Source organism: Lissotriton vulgaris, chromosome 8 (genome assembly GCF_964263255.1).
Source record: "Lissotriton vulgaris chromosome 8, aLisVul1.2, whole genome shotgun sequence".
Classification (NCBI taxonomy): domain Eukaryota; kingdom Metazoa; phylum Chordata; class Amphibia; order Caudata; family Salamandridae; genus Lissotriton; species Lissotriton vulgaris.
In genome coordinates, this window is record NC_141696.1 from 1,544,532,058 (window position 1) to 1,544,548,141 (window position 16,084).

Consider the following 16,084-nt stretch of genomic DNA (forward strand, 5'->3'; position numbering starts at 1 on the left):
GCCCAAGTGCAATAGTAATGCAACTGGAGAATGATCTGACAAGCTCCCAAGCAAAATCTCTACTGTCTCAATTTTGTGTATATGGGGAGCATACATAAATATATATTCAAGGCGAGAGAACGAGTCATGAGTGTTTGAAAAATATGTGTATCCTTTGGTGGTCCGGTGTAATTTCCGCCAGGTATCAGCCCATCCCACTCCCTGGGTCAGCGCTTGGAGTTTCGACTCACATGCATCAGCCCGCAATCCTGTATCACACCATCTATCTGTTGAAGGACACATTACGTCATTCCAGTCACCCCCAGCTATCGTCTGGCCCTGCGGAATCTTCGCCCAAAGGGATGTCAATCACTCCACCAAGTTCCATGACAAGATTGGAGGGCATACACACAAACTAGAGTAAGACGCTCACCATATAGTGTGCCCGTCGCCACCATATATCTGTCCTGGAGGTCTGACCAGGTCCTATCATGAACAAATGGCACCCTGTGATGGATTAGTATCGCTACACCCTGAGAACCCCTATAAATCTAGAGGGAAAGGGCTGGACAAAACCGAAGCGCGCGAGACTTGGTGTCTTGCTGCCCAACAAGTGAGTTTCCTGTATCATTAGGATATCTGTGTTGTAGCGCTTGGCCTGATGGAGTATGGCCCCACTTTTATTCTTATCCAGCAGGCCACGGACATTCCAGCTAACAATATTCAATCACTGCACCTGGGTTTCTGTCATGTCGGGTATCTGGCGTGCAAGGAGACCAGCATGTGGGTAACGTGATACGATCGGACTCTATGCAAGAAATAAAAGATTTGACTAAAAAATAACATAAACTTCCCATGAAACACCGCACTCTCCCTCCCCCCCAATACCTCAAAGGTTTTGAAGCATCTTTCGCGGCATGCTGAGCGTCCGACCCCCAACAGGGGGTAAGATCCGCTCCCAGCCAATGGTTCCCCGATGAACATTTCTTGTACATTAAAGCGTCTTCGGACCCACTGAAATGTACAAGTCTGTTTAGCCCTGGTTTAATCAGCCATCTAGGTTGGTTAATCTTATAAAACTTTTCTGCCAGCATAGGTTAGGAAGGTGTCGAAGTTTGTTGACCCTCCACTACACCTCTGCGAGAGTTACTGCGATTTTAGGACCTTCTCTTAGAGCATGACCAGCGTTGTTTCCCACTGATCCTGGGAGGTTCCGGTTGGGACTTCCTGATGAAGTGTCTGAGTCTATTCCAGAGGGCACATGGAGCTTCAGTTTTACAAATTCGTCTGTCCAGCTGATCACTTCTTCAGGTGATTCGAAGAAGTAGGTTCTAGATTTGTAGAAAACATGCAGGCAGGCTGGAAATAGTAGGGAATATTGAATTTTCAGGCCTCATGGATGGGCCTTTGCCTCAGCAAATGATTGTCAGTGCTGTTGGACCATGGTGTAGTCTGGGAAGATAATGATGGGTTGAGAGCTGGAATGCACTCCATGAGCCATTTAGTAAGGAAATCAACTGTATTGTTGTTCTCGCAGCCATCAGGGAACCCCACAAATTTGAGAATATTCTTTTGAGCACGGCTGTCCGCGTCTTCCACTCTCGCTGCCAGGGCCGCTCGTCTGCGACTCCAAGCTGCACATCTTCTTTTGAAGGGTGGTCACTGCATCTTGCATCGTAGAGATCAGCGATTCCATTTCGGTAAACCTCTGCACCGCGTTGCAAAGATTCTGCCGGAGGAGCATAACGTCCGATCTGACTGCGCCAATTTTGGCTTCCAGGGTGTCTCTGGACTGAGTGATAGCTGCCAGTAGCACAGCATTATCAGGAATAGTAGTCGCCACATTTTCAGGGGCAGATAATTGGGCCCCAGCACCAGTGTACCCTCACTGTAGGCTGGCTATGGAAAATCAAAGCAAAAGATCTCTGGCAAAGTGCCCCCTTGAGGAGCCCATTGGGTATTAAAGCAACAGCCCAACAATGAGCTGCCTGATGATGAAGAATGCCACCTAGTAGGGTGGATGAGGGCTCTTGCTCTTGAATATTTATATTCTACCGACCATCTCCTCATGGTAATGCACAAGCAGTAGTTTTCCATGAGAACATTAGGAACTGCATACTCCTTGTTTATTAGACCAGATATGTTGCCAATGATTGCGCTGGTGTTCTCTGCATCACTTCTATTTTATATGTACATTAAAGAGCCTAATTGCAGGTTGTCATGCTTATGTAGAGTGGGTATTGTATTATTAGGGTAGTAGTTGGTAGTTGTAAGGCTCCAAGACTGCGAAAACCAGACAACAGAAAGCACCACTGCTCGTCAGCCACCTAGCCTGTGCTGAAGTGAGGCAACGGTACCAACATGGTACCCAGACCCTCCAGAATCGGACTTCTCTACACCACCTGCAACATGTTTGCAGGCCCCATCTACCACAACAGCTTCTGGTGATGAAAACCCGATGCTTAAAGACACCTCTGCACCTGTCGTCGCTGACCCGTGGAGAAGAGGACCAAAGGTGTCCCCAAGCATCGTGACGAGCAGCTGCCTAAGGGTCCTGCGTGTCAAGCGTATCTTGCATTCCGTCAAGACTTTCTGTGTATCTCAAAAAGAGTGTTTCTAAACGCCCATTGTTTTAACTGCTGCTAGCTACAAAGCAAAACGTGTCGATGTAATGGGAGACTTGGCATCTAGGCCTGCACTGAAGGGAGGGCTCGCTGGGATGAGAGGATGGCTGATTTTTGCAGTATTTGCTGTCCATCTCTCCTCCCTAAGCAATGCATGTTTCTCATGGCGCGTTGGCACACGGTTACCGTTTCCATCCTATAGTAGACCTTTGTGGTTAACAGAGTCAGAAGTATGCAATTCTCTGTTACTCTATTCCCCCCTCCCGCTGTCCGTGTGCCTGCCCGCCCACCTCCCGCTGTCTGTGTGCCTGCCCGCCCCCCTCCCGCTGTCCGTGTCCCAGTCTCTGGGTCTATCACATTCAGAGGAGGCTCGGGTGGAGGCTGCCCCCACCCTCCTCTGGAGCGAGAATAACCCGATTATATCCATGTATTTTAAGGCAGATAGCACCTCGTTACCATGTCGGCGTCTGTCGCCTCGGGGACGCCCCGGGCATCCTTGCTGCGGGCCTGGCTGTTGGTGTTCACAAACATGCGCCGTACTTATCCGTTACTGTTCGGAAATAACCATATAAACACGTTGTGAACATATTTCTTTAAAGATACAGCAAAAAGCAAGATTTAGGAAACCCGACTATAAATCTGACATGCTTCGATCTTATTTCAATTTTATAGCCGCCAGTGTGTAGCAAAGACATCTTCTTGGGCGCGAACTTGTAATTTATGCCCAAGCGCCTTGGCCATGTAGGCGCTGTATTATGGCACCCATAGCCTCCTCAGCCCCGGTTTCAGTCGAGAATATGCGCCTCTGGTCATGGGCGTAGGAACTGTGGGGGACGCGGGGGACATATCCCCCCCAGATTTTGGAGTGGGGGGACACGGGGGACAAGGGTGGGGGGTCCGAGGGGTCAAACAAATTTCCCCTCTACCTCCTGAGAGGGAGATTGGCAGGCCATCAGCCAGGCCATCAGCGCTGAGAGAGTTCAAAAGGGCAGTGGCAGGGGGGCGAGTGGCCTCTGATGTCACCTTATGCTGTGACTATTGGATCAATGGCCCTGCACTTGACCTGGCGCCTCTCCAGGTACCTGTCTGTGAGCCGCCAATGATCCGATAGTCACAGCATAAGGTGACGTCAGAGGCCACTCGCCCCCCTGCCTCTGCCCTTTTGAAGTCTATGTGCGGCGCAGCACCCCTGAGGCTCCAGGAATGATTTAATTCTCACCTCAGCTGCCTGTAGCCAGTGCTCTGGTTGATTTGCTGGCTGACCTGACCTCGTCATCGGACTCCTCGCCCCGTGTCTGTTGCCGGCTTGAAGGAAGGGCTGCAGGCAGCAGCACGCTCTGACGCTCGGTAACTTGTAAGTAGGGGCAAGGGCTGTTACACTGCATTGCCAGGGGCGCCTGGTGACATTTGAAAGTGGTAGGGGTGTGGGGTTTACAAGTTGTGACTGAGTGGAGTCTGGAGTGCAGCCTGAGCCTCTGCTCAGCAGCCTCGCCCTCACCTCTGCTGCCAGTGCTGCTTTTTTATTTTTTTTATTTATAGTGCGTGAAAGCCCTCTCCTTGTTGCTTTTTTGTTTAAATTGTGCCCAGTGTGTTCTGTCTTAATTCCGCACTTTGAATAACTCCCGATAACAAAGGGCCCTTTCACGCCGTGTCCCAGTAATTATTAGATTGGAATTGTGTAAATGTCACCGTGGACTAGTGTTTGCAGGCCTGTCTCTAAATTCGGCTATTCACGGGCATTGTGGCTCAATATTCTTGCTTAAATGTGATACTTTTCTAATTATCTGAATGAGGCTTACAAAGTAGATTTAGTTTTATCAGCGGGGACGTGAGAAATCTAACCTCATAAGGACTGGGAATTAATCAGAGGGCCGCTTACAAGGCTTTCAAGGGTGAATGAAATATCTGCGAGGTAGGAAGATGGGAAAAGATTTTGGAGATTGTTGTGCGAAAATGGACATTCATGTGTTTTTAACTCATAGGCTGGTGTTGCTAGCGCTACCTTCTGTTCTGTCATTCTTGTCACTGTCCATTTGTTAGCAGCCTCCCGCACCGTTGTTCTTGGCATGCAGTCAGTGCAGTGAGTGTATACATCGCGGCCCCAGGTCACCTCACACAGTCGCAGCTCCGCACACACCTTTGGTTCTCTGGGCACACCAGGTGCAGGTCTCTTCTCGGGCCCGGCGCAGCCCAGCTGCAGATTGGACACTTATATAATGCTCTGTGTTGACGTGCTGTAGTGTTCTTTAATAACTCTGAGGAAGCAATTTTCAAGACTTTCTTCCTTAAACTACTGTGATAGTTAAGACTGTCAATGTTTTCAGTATAACTAGATTCGTACTGACACATTTGACATTAGGTCAAAAGGTTTTTTTTTAATATTCATTTAGGGGATGGTGCTAGACATTGCTGTATTACATTGTGTATTCAGATTTGTCAGTGTGTGAAATGATATGTGATCACCTTATGCCTACACTGTAATTTTTATAGTGTATTTTCATTTAAAAGGCAGGGGCGGCTGATGACATTTGAAAGTGGTGTGGCGTAAATACTGCACTGTGTCGAGCGCGCGCAGCGAGCAAGGCCCAACCACCTATGGGGGATTCGGGGGTTCTCCCACGAAAACATTTTGAAAAAAGAGAGGGCAAATGGTGCATTCTTAAGCACATTTGAGAAAGAGGTATCTTGGCCAATACATCTCTGGGAGTAGCCAGACAAGTCTCTTTGCACTTGCACAGATACATCCCTCTCCCTGCATTCGCATAGGCAGAGTCATCCTGCACTCATAGACCCATTACTCACCCTTCCCTGACACATCACTAAGCCAGCATTCACCCATCCACATCACTCACTCTGGACTCACACAGGCACACTGCTCAACCTGCACTCACACAGACATCACTCACCCTGGACTCCAACCCTGCACTGTCACAGACATCACTCACACAGGAACACTGCTGACCCTGCGCTCACACAGACATCACTCACCCAGGAATCACACAGGCACACTGCTGACCCTATACTCACACAGACATCATTCACCCAGGAATCACACAGGCACACTGCTCACCCTGCGCTCACACAGACATCACTCACCCTGCGCTCACACAGACATCACTCACCCTGGACTCCCACAGGCACACTGCTCACCCTATACTCACACAGACATCACTCACCCTGGACTCACACAGGCACACTGCTCACCCTGCGCTCACACAGACATCACTCACCCTGGACTCACACAGAGATCACTCACACAGGCACACTGCTGACCCTGCGCTCACACAGACATCACTCACCCAGGAATCACACAGGCACACTGCTCACCCTATACTCACACAGACATCACTCACCCTGGACTCACACAGGCACACTGCTCACCCTGGACTCACACAGACATCACTCACCCTGCGCTCACACAGACATAACTCACCCTGGACTCACACAGAGATCACTCACACAGGCACACTGCTGACCCTGCGCTCACACAGACATCACTCACCCAGGAATCACACAGGCACACTGCTCACCCTATACTCACACAGACATCACTCACCCTGGACTCACACAGGCACACTGCTCACCCTGGACTCACACAGACATCACTCACCCTGCGCTCACACAGACATCACTCACCCTGGACTCACACAGAGATCACTCACACAGGCACACTGCTGACCCTGCGCTCACACAGACATCACTCACCCAGGAATCACACAGGCACAATGCTCACCCTATACTCACACAGACATCACTCACCCTGGACTCACACAGGCACACTGCTGACCCTGCGCTCACACAGACATCACTCACCCAGGAATCACACAGGCACACTGCTCACCCTATACTCACACAGACATCACTCACCCTTCTATGCACTGCACTCAATAGGTTTCATGTCTTTCAGCCTGCCTAGGCCCGACATTGCCTGGTGACAGACTCCAGTACATAACACCACGTCAGCTGCTCACCCTGCGCTTACACAGACATCACCAACCCTGCACTGTCACAGACATCACTCACACAGGCACACTGCTGACCCTGCGCTCACACAGACATCACTCACCCAGGAATCACACAGGCACAGTGCTCACCCTGCGCTCACACAGACATCACCGACCCTGCACTCTCACAGACATCACTCACACAGGCACACTGCTGACCCTGCGCTCACACAGACATCACTCACCCAGGAATCACACAGGCACAGTGCTCACCCTGTGCTCACACAGACATCACCGACCCTGCACTGTCACAGACATCACTCACACAGGCACACTGCTGACCCTGCGCTCACACAGACATCACTCACCCAGGAATCACACAGGCACGCTGCTCACCCTGCGCTCACACAGACATCACCGACCCTGCACTGTCACAGACATCACTCACACAGGCACACTGCTGACCCTGCGCTCACACAGACATCACTCACCCAGGAATCACACAGGCACACTGCTCACCCTATACTCACACAGACATCACTCACCCTGGACTCACACAGGCACACTGCTCACCCTGCGCTCACACAGACATCACTCACCCTGCGCTCACACAGACATCACTCACCCTGGACTCCCACAGGCACACTGCTCACCCTATACTCACACAGACATCACTCACCCTGGACTCACACAGGCACACTGCTCACCCTGCGCTCACACAGACATCACTCACCCTGGACTCACACAGACATCACTCACCCTTCTATGCACTGCACTCAATAGGTTTCATGTCTTTCAGCCTGCCTAGGCCCGACATTGCCTGGTGACAGACTCCAGTACATAACACCACGTCAGCTGGGGCCTCTGAGCAGCTGGGGGTGCTCAGCACAGACCCAAGAATGCAAGCAGCCCCCCACAGACACTGGTGTTATTGTAGGCTGTTCGTCACTGCAACACCCTACACTGCAAAGGAATGTGGGACTGTGCTGGCATTCAGCCACTTTTTCCTGTTCCTTGGTATCTGGCCTTTTTCTTGAGCTCATCACTTTAGTCCCTTTGCCCACCCTTGCGTTGTATCCAAAAGCCTCAAAGGTGAAGCCCAGCCATGTGGGTTGGTGCTGCTGTGAACTAAATGTATTGGCATGCAGCTTAGACAACAGTGAAACTTGCCATTCCGTACTTAATTGGTCTTATTTCACAGGTATGACATGACAGTGACATCGTCCGGGAAGGGGGTGGGGGGCGAATTACTACTACTAAAACAGCAATGAAATCAGCTGACATGAAAAAATAGAATGATCCAGAAAACCAAAACCCTATTGTGATTGGATATGTTCTGTGATACACATTACATGTGTTTTTACAAGACATGTGAAAAACACATGACTTTAGTTTTGGTTAAAATTCTTAATTTAGGGGAACAATTAATAATTTAAGGAATAAGTTACTTCCAGTGAATTTTGACATTTTTACACATACCTCCAGTCTCTGCAAAGATTTTGCCTCGTTAGTACCAGTGTAACATACAAATGCATCAATGAGAAAGGTGACCAGTCAACCTTTGCAAAGGGCCCTCCACTTTGCAGCAACATAAGTCACATTTAATCAGTAATTTTTGATCCCGGTGAGCTACAAACCATTTTTTAGTTACAATTGTCAGATTATTCAGAAGATGGTGAATTATGGGGCAAATATGGTACAACTATAATTATGTGCAAACATTTGCAAACTAGGATATTTTGCTATTCATATTTGAACTGCGTAAAAGAGAAAAGTACTGATGACAGAAACTGCTTGGCTCAGAGACAAATGGCGTGTGATTCCACTTTTAAGCGTATTTGGGACATTCAGTGATTGGAAACATATCCCATTTTGTGAATGTATTTTAATGTCAATAACTCATATTAAGCCTTAAATAAGCAGGTGTGGCTATTGGTTGAATTAGATAGCATAGTAGTTTGTAACTGGTCAGTGAAATGCCAAACAAGTACTAAAAATAGGGAAGTTTTGCTCTTTCTGGCCACACCTCTGCAGGGGTCACACCTATCGTACAAACAATGAACATAGTATTTGCACAATTTTTTATTTCATTTTTAAGTCTGGGAACTGGCAATTTGGTACTCACTCCATTACATATTTTGGGAGCAAGGGCAGGCTATGGCAGAGTACTGGTGCAATAAAGGCTAGAGGTTCAATGCACCATGTTTGGTCCTTCGTGCATCTCACACACACTTATACTCTCTCATAGTTCTCTGTTTCACAATTCTCTATTGCTCTCAAAACTATGTGAATTTTTACACCTGATGGTATCTTGGCTCAGGATACTGCTAGTGAAGATTTTGTCTCAAGTCCCTCAGTTTCATTTCTTTGTACTTGTCAACATTTAGCAACTGAGCAGGATTATCTTAGTACCGAATTTGAGTAGCCAGCACCTCTTCCAAGTCCACAGACTGAGCTCCGGCTCACCTGAACCATTGTCAGATGGTAAGTCTCCAGAGTCCCAGGGCAGAAGGAAACGCAGCACTATCAGCCGTCGGAATCCAGTAGTCAGTCCGACCAGCAACTTACTGCCAGTGAGCGGATCAAGAAAATCGCAAAAGAGGGCTACGGCTGCCACTACTACTGCTAATAAGTAAGTGCACTATAGTATTGTCTAGCGTAAAAAAATAACGATTTCTTGGCCAATCTGTTTGGATACTTTTTTTTCTCAGCATCACATTATTTGTGCATTTTTTCTTTCTATGCTATGTTCTGAACAATTCTGTAGTACAGTACTTGTATTACTCAGACCAAAAGCCTTACAATGTATTATAATTTTCCCCAACAGATTATTTTTACTACAAGTACAACAATACTTCGCTTTTGAAAACCTGCTTGGTCACATTCCCTCTCATCTACAGCTAAAAGAGATTTTTCAGGTAGGTTCCTTTGCCACCATAAAACATATACTGCAGTGTCTTATGTATTGCTGAAACACTTTAGTCAGGTAAAATGCTGACTAGAATGCTGTTCTTGCTGTGGAAACCTAAAGGTGTTATAAAACAACTGTGAAGCCTTTGCACATGCATCATTTCCCCTCACTGTTGCACTACATTAGAAGAGGATCCTTATACTGGAGGCAGGTTTTGCCCCTAACACTCCCTGTGTTGATTACATGGGAGAGTGCACACAAAAGATTGTTTGCAACTTATAAACTGCAGGTAAATATTCTGTATGTCCCCAAATTGCAACTGCTACAAACCTATTTGTTCCTTTTTTCTTAGAATGGATATCCGGAAATTCTTTGCCAAGAAACAGCCCAGTGAAGTGAACCTATATTCAGACAACTCAGAAATTGACTTGATTCACAGTGATGATATGTCAGAACTGCAGCCTGCATTTCAATATGGAGTTGGGGCCACAAATTTAGAAATATCAAGTAATTGCACACCACTCCCAAGAACATTTTGTGGAGTTGTCACTGCCTCAGACGAATCAAGCAACAGTTCTTATGCATCAACAACTAGTCTTCAGTATACAGAGGAAACACTTGTAAGCACAGTGGCACCAAACCAACCGCACGAGAACACATTGCCAGTTCAAATCATTGTAACACAGTCACAAATGAAGAAAAAACGCATTCTACATTTTCAAGGAAGATGGTTCCAGGATTTTCCCTGGCTTCATTACAGCAGTAGAGTGGCAGGAGTACTATGCTTTCACTGTGCAAAGGCTAAGTCACTGAAATTGACTGAGCTTTCCAAGAACTCAGAGGAGGCATTTTGCAGCACCGGTTACACCAACTGGAAGAAGGCAATAGAACGGTTCAAAAAGCACCAGACCAGTTATGCTCATTCATATGCTGTGAGTCAACTAGTACAGTATAGAGGAGGCCAGTCAATCATCAACAGTTATCACAGCAAGCCCAACAACAACAGAAAGAAGCCTGGCTTTGTCTTAACAAAATCATTCATACCATAGCTCTTCTGGCAAAACAAGGCCTTGCACTACGAGGTCATGATGACAGCAATGGGAATTTCCATCAAATTCTTAGTGCACGAGCAGAGGATGTACCTTCTTTGAAACAGTGGATTACTGCAAATCGAGCAGAATATCTCAGCCCAGACATCCAAAATGAAGTTCTTCAATTATTGTCCCATGCAATTTTGCATCAAATCCGTAAAAATATTGGTGACAATCCATACACAGTAATTGTTGATGGCACACAGGATATATCTGGTCAGGAACAAGAAAGCTTTTGTATTCGTTACATTGACCAAGATCTGTATCCTCATGAGGATTTTATTGGACTGTATCAGGCTGATAATACCACTGGCACCGCAATTGCTACAATTGTCAAAGATGTTTTATGCCGTCATGGTCTTTCTCTGTCAAAGTTGAGAGCACAAACATATGATGGTGCAGCAAATATGGCAGGGAAATACCATGGTGCACAAGCATTAATACACCAAGAACAACCACTTGCTCTTTATGTCCATTGTGGAGCACATTGTACAAATCTGGCGATGCAGGCTGCAGCACATAAATGTTTCATAATGGAAGATGCACTACTTTATGTCCACGAACTTGGTAATCTGTTTGGGCAATCTATGACATGCCGTACAATATTCTCAGACCTCATCCAACACAGCGTAGAAGGCCCTGCAAATGTGTTAAAAATAAAGCCTTTGTGTCCAACACGCTGGACGGTCCGTGTGAAAGCTGTAAAAAAAAGTCATGGATAGTTATGAACCTATTCTGGAAACCCTAGAACACTTATCAACATCCAAGTCCAGTGGCGATGTGTCTGCTCGTGCTCGTGGTATGCTGGCACAGTTTCAGAGAGGAACAACTGTCCTAGGTCTTCAGATTGCTCTCCAAGTAATGCAGCTTCTGTAATGTTTGAATATTGCCTTGCAAGGACGCCAGCAAACAATATCAGGGCTACTAGCTGCTGTTAATGTAACAAAAAATGCAATACTAAAGCTCCGGAGTGAAGAGTCGTTTGACAGTCTGCTTGATGCCAATAACCAGATGATTGCTAAGTACCATCTTAATGCCATTGAAGTGCCACGACTGCGCCGAATCCCTAAACAGATAGATGATGGAGCAGCAGAAACTTTTCATCCTGCAACCGTTAGGGACTAGTATCGCCCTCAGTATTTTGAACTTTTAGATACTGTTTCTCTTCAGCTCACTCAGCGTTTTGACCAGGAAGGCATCCATACATATGAAAAACTTGAACAAATGCTTTTAACATGCAATGGCATTGACTCTCTTGATCAGTACAAAGAAACAGAACCTTTGCTGCTCTCTGCTCAATTGACTATGTTATTAAGTATGTTCAAGTACTCTTCAGTCCCAGAACTGGCAGACATTCTCAGAAAAATGCTTCCAGGAGAGAGAGCTTTCTTTTCACAGGTTGAAAAGCTATTACAGATTCTTTGAGTTATACCAGTATCATCTTGTGAGGCTGAGAGAAGTTTCAGTGGTCTCCGCCGATTGAAAAATTGGTTAAGATCAACTATGTCTCAAAAAAGACTGAATCATGTTGCCATATGCAACATACATAAAGAGATGATGGACTCAGTTGACCTGCATAGAATAGCGAAAGAATTTGTCCTCTGCAATGAACGGCGCAAGAAATTATTTGGCTTTCCAAAATAAAGGTCATAATTTTAAAACAGATTCCTGCAGCAAGAAAAACAATTTCTAATTTGTCATATTGCATTTTGAGATGTAGGAATGTCGCTAAGAGCGTTTAGTTTATTATTCCTTTTTTTGTCCGGCCTTTGTTTTCTTGGTGCATGAAGATGCAAGATTCATATACATATTTTTTTCCCATTTGGTCTTTATTGTGAATGTAAATAAAAATAAAGCATACTTGCAGACTGTGACTACTTGCCTGCCTTTCTCAATATTTCTCTTCATAACTATGCGATTGTATACGTTTAACGCGCGTACGGTCTCGCACAATGGGCGATTTGTATAGGGTCACTGGAAAGTCCCCAAGGTTGACCCTGTCCCCCCCAGAAATTTAGTGTCTCCTACGCCCATGCCTCTGGTATCACAAACGGATTGGGGTGACGGTTAAAGAGAGCCAATACACAACAGACAGCTCTTTATTATGGGCCCCAATGTTCTGGTGACATCCAGCCATTCAATATGTAGTTGGTTCGTAACCAGCAGCAGCCTATTGCCCAATGACGTCATGCCTTGTTCCTGCTGACGTGATAATAAACCACGACAAGTGGGCTTAACTATCACCAGCACTCCAAAGGGCTTTGTTAACCTTTATAATACATGCATTGCGTGCTTTTTTTTCAACAGTCGTCCATTTTATTTGCTTTTGAATAGCTCAATCACACCGTTTGAATGGACTCAAAGCGCTTTATGACCCTAGATGTTTTTGCGATGCTGGGGCTCTTGTTGCGCATAGTATTTTTAACAAAATTATATTTATTCATGTGTTTTTTTCGAAACAGTGAAATGTGTGCAGAAATGAGTAATATAGAATACTGCGATTATAGCTTATACGATTATAGCTACTAGGCTTCCAAATGGAATAGAGTTATAATGGGAAGTATTTGACAAGTCGGAAAAGGATGACCCAGGAAAAATGTTCTTGCTCTTTGTGGCATGATAACACACCAGTCAGTCGTTTCGCATTCGGGCGTGCATAGAAGGCGGCTCTAACCAGCAGATTTCCATGCTGCCAGGGCAACTGGGGAGGTTAATGCACCTGTTGCCCAGACCCGCATAAAAGCAGTAGGGCGCGGGTTTCATTCCTGCTAGAAAGCTCAGTGGGCTGTTGTGTCTGCTGCAGACCCGGTGTCTAATTACTACTCCGAGCGCTTGAATCTTGGTAACATAGCTCAGGGGGTTGAGTGAATACTACAGAGATATGTTGCTGACTCGCTGCTCACCGGTCAGTATTTAACAACTATAGTATTACACTAAATATTTAAACGTTGCGGGACACTTTGGCATATGGTGGCGCTTCATAATTGGACAGTGCAAAATATTATTATTCTACTATTGTAAGTTGAAAAGAACTAAATAGGTGTTGCATTTATTTATATAAAATGATATTTGACCGAAAGCAGCTCACATTTATTTTATATAAATAACACAAGTTATTTTCAAGAAAATACAGGGCTTAGGCAGGCCATACAGCTAAATGTACATTTCTAATACTTGCCAAAGGAATTCCTTTTTCCAGTTCCTTTTTGGTTGCACCATTTGAGTCATGAAAAAGTGCATTTCTGTGTGATCATTAAGACGACTGAACACTTAAAAAATAATAACAATTGTATTGTGCCCAGGAAAAGCGTGCGCAGCCTCTCATACTTTTTCGGCAATGTATTGTCAGCATACAGTGCAAAAAGAGAATTCTACTAAATATGATAGTCCTCAAGCAAGCGTTTTCCAAGTTTTCGAATCTAGTAGAACTGTGATTGGTGTTTGTGGTGAGTGCACTCTGTCTCATGTACAAAACCAGTGTGTATTTTTAATTTTTTGTGTATAGTTTTTTTTATATAGCGCGAACTCGGCCCGAAGGTATCTGGGCGCTTTACACGAGCACCAGGTTGCATCACATAAGGATGCATTCATTTTTTGTAGGCACGGAGAGATGAAGTGATTTGCCCAGAATCACAGGCTGTTGAGTCGACGCCGAGATTATTCAGTCCTTGTTCTTCAGTTTATCAGGTTTTAAAAGACATGGCACCGCCGGAAGCGGCCTCTTGTGTATTTCTGAGTTATTTTGCTGACCCACGGGTTCTCCAGTGGTCCCCCTCCTCCTCCGCCTCGGGAAGCAGAACAGGCAGATTTAGGCAGCCATCCTATTGGCCTCAGTGGGACGTGCAGGCGATAAAATCTATTTATTGGTCCATATATCTACTAATAGTATCTTAAAAGGGGTTTTGTTGCAACATAGTTCTTTTTTATTCTGCATATTGTAGTGTTTGTATTCCCTTGCCCTCTTCAGATCTCAAAGAGAAAGCAGAGTGTTTTCCCCCTACAAAAAAAACAAGCATTTACAATGCAATGGTCTCGGCATTATTAAAGGTAGAGCTATTGGCATTGCTCATGACATTTTTTTTCTTTTTTTTTTAAACATAAATAAATGGTATTGTCATTTACAATGGCAATAGGTGAGCATTAGAGAGTATTCGCGGACACAGAGCACACACAGAGCCGCGCACACACACAGACAGAGCCACGCACACACACAGACAGAGCCACGCATACACACAGACAGAGCCACGCACACACACAGACAGAGCCACGCACACACAGACAGAGCAACGCACACACAGACAGAGCCACGCACGCACACACAGACAGAGCCACGCACGCACACACAGACAGAGCCACGCACACACACACAGGCAGACAGCCACGCACGCACACACAGACAGACAGAGCCACGCACACACAGACAGACAGAGCCACGCACACACAGACAGACAGCCACGAACACACAGACAGACAGCCACGCACACACAGAGCCCCGCATACAGAGCCCCCCCACACACACAGAGACACACACACAGAGCCACACACACAGCCACACACACAGAGCCACCCCCCACACACAGACACACACACACACACAGAGTCCCACACACACACAGAGCACCTGCTTCCCATGACCATAAAGCAAGCAGGTGTTGCACACCGCACCTTTTGTTTTTATTAAAATGAAAATCTGTTATTTTTGTAGCGCTTTCACAAAAGTGCTTTACGTCGAATGCGGAAAGGAACATGAGTGGTGCCAATGCACTCGCAACCATGGAACATATGCAACAGGGAGGCTAAGTCTAAGGGGGCGTAAAATGCAAGTTTGTGAGCAGCGTGATCTGCATTACATAAATTACTCTCTTACAAGGGGGCTAGTTAAAGGCCTGCCCCTGCCCTTGAAGAATCCTCCATTCCTTCCCAAACAGACCACACACACCTAATAAATGAGCCCATCCTAGGAATATACACTAGTAAAGGAGCTCTTCCAGCGTGCCATGGTTTTTGTGCTTTTAATGTAAAGTTGTAATTGTGCCTTGTATGGAGATTAAGAAGACAATGTGCAAAAATAACTAACAGAAGTAGGTCCCTCAACCACCTGCAATGTCCGCCATTAATTTAATTTGAAACAAGTTATATTGCGTGACGAGTAGTGGCTTCCAGCCCTGGTCGGGAGGGGGAGAGGATGGGCTGTGGGGGTGGGGGAGAATGCTGGAGGGCTAATGAATAACGCTTCCGCACGCCACCTGAGCTTAATAGCAGCACTCATTGTAAAACACTATTTATAATCTGCAGGCTACAAGTTTAAAATCTGGCAAACGCCTTGTTTCTTTATACTTGGCAATACGTATCATTATCAAAAGTGTATTGGCAAGGCTGCTCGATTTCTGTTCGATGTTGTGCGCTGCTTTTCCAATTGACAATGTTTTCACATGAATGTTGAATTTCAAGCAGTGGAGTCCTTTCTCATTTAGGCAACATTCTGCATTGGACGACTTGTCAAGGGTCGGGTCTTAATGGCTGCTTTTGGCTGTC

General features: G+C 45.9%; 1 pseudogene; it reads left to right on the forward strand.

Annotated features, from left to right (window-relative positions):
• The first annotated feature begins 9,811 nt into the window (after window positions 1-9,811).
• Window positions 9,812-11,271, forward strand: LOC147700320 (zinc finger MYM-type protein 1-like; annotated as a pseudogene).
• Window positions 11,272-16,084: the final 4,813 nt, after the last annotated feature.